Below are 7,789 nucleotides of genomic sequence, written 5' to 3'. Positions count from 1 at the left end.
GTCTTGCCTGTGTGTGATATGCACATGTAGGATATGCACACCCACACACATGCTGCAGATCAAGTCCAGATCTCATGTGTGCTAGGCAAGCTCTTCACCAAAGCACCTTCTATCTTTTTGATGGCCATCCCAACATATATGAGGTGCCATCCAACTGTGGTTTTGTTATGCATAATCAAATTTTTGTCTGTCTTCAAGCTAATGGAAGGGTAGAATTTTCTTCATTTTGCTAAATTCTATTTAATACATTACTAAAATAAGAACTGAAATGAATTTACTTCTGTTTATATGTTAAAATCATGGCTGTCATCTTAAACGTCTAGAAATTTTCTCAATCACTCTTTTAAATTAGAATAGCATCTTAAAGTTTTCTTCTCTCATTAATTAACAACCTATTGAGAAGCATAACACATCAACTCCAAGTCAAGTATTCGATGACTATATTCAAGGACTCTAAGTTTTATAGTATAACAAATTCCAAATAGCTTAAAATTTTAAGTAGGAAAACAAAACATAAAGCAAACAAAACCATAAACAGGGGCTTGAATAAGAGATTTTTCTTTCTACTTTATCTTTACAATGTGAGTTATGAAACTTAGAAATAATTTTAAGATTGTTGATAACTTTGACCACAGAAAAGTAAAAAAAAAAAAAACCAAAAACAAAAACAAAAAACAACTTTCTTCAAAGCACAAATAATAATAAACAAAATCAAGACAAAAATTTGGAGGAAATATAGAAAAAAAATTGATAGAAAATTCGAAAGCATAAATAAATTACAAAAATGCTTGCTTTAGAAGGGGTTGAAATGTAGAAAATTCTTTAATAACACTCATAATATGAAAAACATTAAAACTATTCCTTTTTTCAATTATCAGATTCTCAGGGTTTTGAACAATCAGAGATAAGCTTAGTAAACAGTAGAGAAAATATCAATTCATGTGTTGCTGGTAAGAATGCACACTGAAGCAACCTGTATGTAGCATTTTGGCAATAGCTATTAAAATCTTAAGTGCATCTATCATTTCATGAATTTCTGCTTTGGGGAATCATTCTACAAATACGGCACAAACAGAGTATCAAAGAAGTAGTCACATGGTCATTCACTGCAGTGGTAAGGATTCGAAATTATCTAGATTTTCATCAATATGTGCTTGGTTATCTACTATCAGACATCTATTTAATGGAGTACTGGACAGCTGTTTTATAAATAATATGGAAGTTAGTTGTTACTAATTTATAAAGATGGCTAAGAGATAGTTTTAGGTAAAAAGAAAAAAAAAGACATGAGTATATCTACATTTTTAGTGTTTCAGATACTATTTTCTAAACTGTCGCTCCCATTAAAGGACTCAAATTATCAGTGTTTTCTGAGAACATTATTTCCTTTTAAGGAAAAGAAAATTATGGCAATATGTAATAAAATGAGAGATATAGTGTATTTTACAAAGAGAATACTCCAGAAAGTCCACTCATAGAAAGCACTATTTGCTCCTCTACATTTTGGATCAAATTGGTTTCCTACATTCGAGTTTCCATTTGTTCTCCAGATCAGATGAAGAATCTTCTCACACTTGTATTCAGGATAAATGTTCATTCAGTAACTATTTCGAGCACCAACAACAGCAAGAAGCCCTGGATTTGCGCATTCCCCCTTTTGAGCAATGATTCTATTAATTCATCCAAATATACACCTCTGTCCATTTAAAAGAGATACCCCCACCTTTCTGGAAAATCAATCTCTCTCTCTCTCTCTCTCTCTCTCTCTCTCCCTCTCTCTCTCTCTCTCTCCCCTCCTGACTTATCTTTTTGACCAGTTTTCCCAGATATTAGTGTTCCCAAGAATACCTCTTGCTCTTTATAATGCTATGATTGATCTCATTTACTTTGATTAACTTTTTTTAAAATAAGGAAGTGCACATTCCATTTTTTTAAAGTTTATTTATCATTTTTATTTTATGTGTATGCGTCTATTGCCTGCATGTAGGTAAGTGCACCCACGTCATGCAATACCCACGGAGGTCAGAAGAGGCTGTTGGATCCCCTGGGACTGGAGTTACAGACAGTTGTTAGCTGCCATGTGGGTGCTGGGGTTACTTTTATCTCTGGGACCTTCAAGCATAAGTCCAAAGCTGAACTCTTCATCTTTCCTCAATATCTTTTCTTCCTTCTTTACCAGAGAGTTTCCTTCCATGCTCATCTCTAGTATCCATCTACTTACTAAATCCTGTTGCTTCTCTTTTGTAAGTATTTTATCTTAAACATTTTTAGTTATTTTAATTTTTTAAAAAATTTTATTGAGCTTTTGTACATTTCATACCACAGTTCTTAATCAAATTTAAAGCTCCTTCCCTATCCCTATCCAATCAAATTTAAAGCTCCTTCCCTATCCATGCCCCCCAACACCCCACCAGACCTTATGTATTCCACCATGTTAAGTCCTATCCAGTCAAACACTTGTACCCAGGTGTCCTTTGGTACAAATCCATCCACTGGAGTCTAGTCAGTCTATCCAGAGATTGTAAGGCTTTCTTTCCTTCACCCAGTAGTAATCAATATCCAACAGTTCCCAGACCAGGGCTGGCCCACCATCCATTCTCCTTATTCCACTCAGGGCCCTTGTCTGATTGAGTTGACAATGGGTCCTGTGCTCGACGCCACTATTGCCACAAGTTCACATGTACAAGCTTCCAGTGTCCTGAAAGCCTCTGTTTTCCTATGTTTATGAGCCAGCCCTGGCTCTTACAGTCTTTCCACGCCCTCTTCTGCAATGGACCCTGAGCCATGGGTGAGTGAGGTTTAATATAGGAGTCCTGTCCAAGACACACACTCTGCAGTCACTTATTCTCTAAAACCTAGCCAGTTGTGGCCTTCTCTGTGCATAAAACTCTGTTGTATAAGGAACCTTCACTGGTGAGAGTTGAGGAATGTACCAGAATTCTCTCCACCCCATTTCACTATGTTCCTTGAGTTTTAGGCGTAGAGGTTTCACTGTAGATATTGCTGAAAACAGGTCATATTTCGAACACAGGACTTTGAGCAATGGAGAAGGAACTGATCTGCAAGCCTTGTCCTGGAAAACTAGCTCTCATATCCCTAGAGGATGCTAGGCAAACTGCTGAGGGAGAAAATCAGTCAAGGGTCCAACCCAGTCCTAAAGCCAAATAAGCATAATAACTGGCACAGCAAACTACCTCTATTGGTGCAGTAGTGGCACTGTTATCTGGAGGGTAATCAACAGCTCTCTAATTGGACTTAAAATCCTCTCAATGGAAGTAAACTCATTGGCGGCACTGTAATTATAGTCAAATATACATGGCTGGAGAGGTCATAGATCCTAGAGAAAATTTTATCTCTGCCATATCTCTAGACAAATGAAATTTCTTACCAAATGCTAAATATGAATTCTATATTTACAGACAAGTATACAGTACACCACTCATCAAAGAAGCTTCTTTTTTCAACAGATGGAAGCTACTACAGAGTTCCACAACTGGTCACATACAGAGAATATATGTCTGAGAGATGCCCAGCCCTAAATATTTTATTTTTTTATTTTATGTGTTTGAGCATATTGTCTGCATATGTGTAAATACACAAGTGTTGTGCAATGCCCACAGAGGTTCGAAGAGAGCATTGAATTCTCCTGGAACTGGAGTTAAAGATGGCTGTTAGCTGCCACGTGGGTGCTGGGAATCAAACCCAGGTCCTCTGCAAAAGTAGTCAGTGCTCTTAAACACTGAGCCATCTCTCCAGCCCCTGCTCCTAACTCTTAAATGCCTCTGACCATTGTCACCATCTTCAGCATCTCTACGCAATCCAGACCCACTTCACTTCTCCCATTTTAAGGGGATAGTAATGGTGACACAACATCCGCTTGTGTGACACAAGCCAGTCTCCATCAAGCTGCTGCCATGAAAGTGTCTGAAGAACCAAGCCCCACTTTCTGATCCCTCAGCCACATCCAGCAAGGTGGTCCATGCACCATTAATAAACTGGTTGGATTACATTAGGTTAAATGATAGTATGTTCATTTTAAAAGTTCTTATATCATAGTGAGTTAAAGAGAAAAATTCCAAAGACTACAGGTTGGGCATCTCAAAATAATTAATAATAATAGCAATAATAATAATAATAAATATTTTAAAGAAGTAATAGGGCTAAAAGTGATATGTCTGAAGTAAGAAGTAGGAAAGAAGGGAAGAATAGCAAGACTAAAAGATGCCAGGGATTCTAGAAATGTGTGCCACTTTTGTCAAAACCCAAATAATACACCAGGATGACTGACTTATATTTTATTTCCTCTGAGGTCATTAGGAGTTTATAGATGCTAAATCACCTCTAGGCTACATTAGCATCTTTAACGTATAACCAGGCTTGTACTCTACCTTTCTCCAATGCCACCCTCGTCACTACCTGATTGTAAGTTCAACCCCAGTGCTCAGCTTCTCTGATGATAGGGGAATGAATCTTCCTGGAGGAAAAATAACCAAGTAATCCTTCCTTTCCACCACACTTTGAAACTATACTCTAGGTAGAGCCTAGTCTTGCACAGTTCTGCCCCTGAATGGTTATGGCCCTGTCACTTGAGCCTGGAATTGACTTCTTTTCCTAGAACCAAAAGCCTCAAAAAAACCTGACTGGATTCTCCAACCATTTCTGTTTTTCTTCTCTAGGACCTTCCTATCTGTCCAAAAGGCTTTCCTTGAGTGTTTGTTCCCCTTTGTGTATCATTTCCTGCAGTCTTGCCAGTAAACATCATCCTGAAATAACTGTCTCACAAGCTGGCACCTGCTTCGAGTCTCACTGATTTTAATTTATCACTTTATCAACTATCTCAAAGAATTTTCTCTTCAAATATTTTTCTTCTCTTCTGACTCCTCCTTCTCCTGACTTGTAGTTCTTCTATTTATATGCTCTTTCTCTCTTTTTGTTTCTTCTACTGCATCTCTCTCTCCTCTTTCTGCTCTTCTCCCTTCCCTTTCTTTCCCTCCCTCCCTCTCTCCTATCCTCCTGCCCTCCTTTCCTTCCACACCCTCTTCATCTGTACAAATCTCTGTGATTTTTGCAGTAATTAATTCTCACAAAGCACATGTTTACATTTAATATGGCGCCAGACTCTCAAGACAAATGCACTTTCATATCCAAACACACTTTGGAGAGAAAGATTATTGCCATCAAGAGAGATGCCTAAGAGGCAAACATTTAAGAAACTAGTTGGAAAGAGAAGCGCTCAAGCCAAAATAAGAGAAAACTCTTTATGCCCTTGGCAGACTCAGAAGGCATTCTGACCTCTTCTAAACACAATGTGTTACAAAAGTGACAGATGCAAAAGATTTAGGTCCACAGTGTTATGAGATATCCACAGCCTAATAAAAGCTAGCAGAGCAACTCAGAGAAATAATACAGAGATGTCAGAGGGAGATGGATATAAAAGTGTGTCAGAAACTGCTTGACTCTGCTCTTTTAAATACCAGACTCAATATGCACTTGGCTAGTATTTTCTATATAAAATTCAATATCTTAACTTTATAACTAAAAATTGCTTTCTTATCCTAAAACTGTTAACATGGAATTTCACCATTCCATTCATACTCATTTTGCTACAAGATATTTCACATATAACCTTTCTGTATTCGTTATGTGTTCTTTCAATATCCTGAACTCCAAAGTTTTTTTCTTTGAATTCATTTTTTAACCCAATTCCTATTACAATTCTCGTCTGTGCTATCTCTACCTACACACGCAGATGTGCACATGAGAAAATGTAATTTCACACCAAAAGAACTCGTCCAGTTCTAAACTAGAGGGAATTAAACAATATAGTCACCATTTCTCATCTGTTAAATCTCAGCTTAAATGCTAACTCTGCAAAAGTCTTTCTTGGGAAAGATCCTGTAGTTATTCTAGATCCTAGTGGCCTGTTTATTTTCTCCATGAAGTTACTAATAGTTTGAAAACTAATTGTTCACTGGCTCTTGTAATAATATAACCTTCATGAAGACAAAACCCAGGTCTCTAGAGGTTTGTGATTATTTAATCAATAAATAAGCAAAGGTTTTTAGTTCTCTGTAAGTATATAAGTATATATGACAAAAAGGAATTTAAAAAAAATCAGCTTGCTACCCCAATTCCCTTATATGAACACATGAACTAAGCCAACATTAACAGAATAGACATTAAATAAGGAAATGGAAATCTCAGGTAACAGAAATTAACGGAAACACTTTCTCCATGATATTTTGAAATGGGACCACAGGTTGGAAAGTCCTCTATTGCTGTGTGGTATTACCATAAACTTAGCGGCTGGGAGCAGTGCCTATTCATTTCAGTCATGGGTATGGGAAAGACTTACCTGGGTCCTCTCATCCGCAATACCATATGAGTGCATCGGAAACTTCTGTCAGGACTGTAGTCTCAGCTGAGGATTGAGTGGGGAAGAACCTATTTCCCAGCCTGCATGGTGGCTAGTAACTCAATCTTCTGTCAGATGTTACACTGAGGACCTCAATAACTTTCTGGTTTTGTGCAGAAGCTACTCTTGGTGCCTTTCTATGAAGGCTTTCTCCAATATACCTGCTTCTTTCCTCAAAATCAACAGAAGACAGTCTTGTTGCAAGATCAGATTTGTAGTCTTTTCTAGCTTTACATCACATTACCCTTGTCACAATCTGTTGGGTAGAAGAAAGCCACAGGCATTTTGATACTCAAAGTGAGGGCATCACAAGTAGTATGGTTTAGAAAAGTACCCCCAAAGGCACATGTGTTGAAGGCCTAGTTGCCAGCCTATTGGGAGGTGATGGAACTTTAAGAGATGAGGCCTATTGGGGGGACATGCCATTGAAGGAATACTGAAACATTATCTGTCTCTTGTCTCTTTTCTTGCCTTAAATGAATAGTTTCCTCTTTCACACTCTCCTTCAATGATAGGTTATATCTTCACAAGCCCCAAAGCAACATAGCCAATTAACTAATGAACCTCCTAAACTATAAGCCAAAATAAACCTTTCCCCCTTTATAAACTGATTTTATAAGTTCGGGTAATTTGTCAGAGTGATGGGAAAGCTAGCTAATACCCAAGAGTAGGTTTTCCAGAAGGCAGACATCAAGAAGGTACTGCATAATCTATCCATCCCAAACAGAGTAGTCCTTCAGAGCTTGGTTTTTGTCATGTTAATAAATAAAATATTCCTGATGGTCAAGAGTATTTGCAACCTCACCAGTTTCTCTAGTATTCTATGAATAAGGCAGTAAAATTACTTGTATGAGTAGTTTAGGTGGCAGGGCTATTTTCTTCAATACTGGGGATTGAACCTAGAGACTCATGCATTATAGCAGGTACTCCATCACTGATTATGTCACCAGCCTCAGCAGCAGGGGTTGAAAATTTTTAATAGAATATTTTTATTAATTCTTGGAGGATTTCATAGAATATAGTTTGATCATATTCGACCTCCACTTCTTACCTCTAACTCCTCCTAGGTCCACCCTCATCTCCCTCCCCTCTCCCAACCTCAGGTCCTTTATAAAAAAATAATCCATTGAGTCCAATATGGGCTGCCCATATATCTCATGGATATGGGGCTATCCACTGGAGTGTGCTCAACCAACCAGGGCTGTGGCAGGGGTTTTGATGGTGCCTTATGACAAGACAGCAAATCAAAGAACTGTGCTTGTCTTCAGCATTTTCTCAAAGGCACATGGAATAAATAAGCTAGATTCTGCAGATGGTGTAAAAAGCATCTAAAGGATTCTATGTAAAAGACACCAAATGAAAGCCAAAGTTGTG

The sequence above is a fragment of the Nannospalax galili genome, unplaced genomic scaffold (genome assembly GCF_000622305.1).
Source record: "Nannospalax galili isolate Female #2095 unplaced genomic scaffold, S.galili_v1.0 scaffold388, whole genome shotgun sequence".
In the NCBI taxonomy this organism is placed as follows: Eukaryota; Metazoa; Chordata; class Mammalia; order Rodentia; family Spalacidae; genus Nannospalax; species Nannospalax galili.
This window is presented reverse-complemented; position numbering follows the sequence as displayed.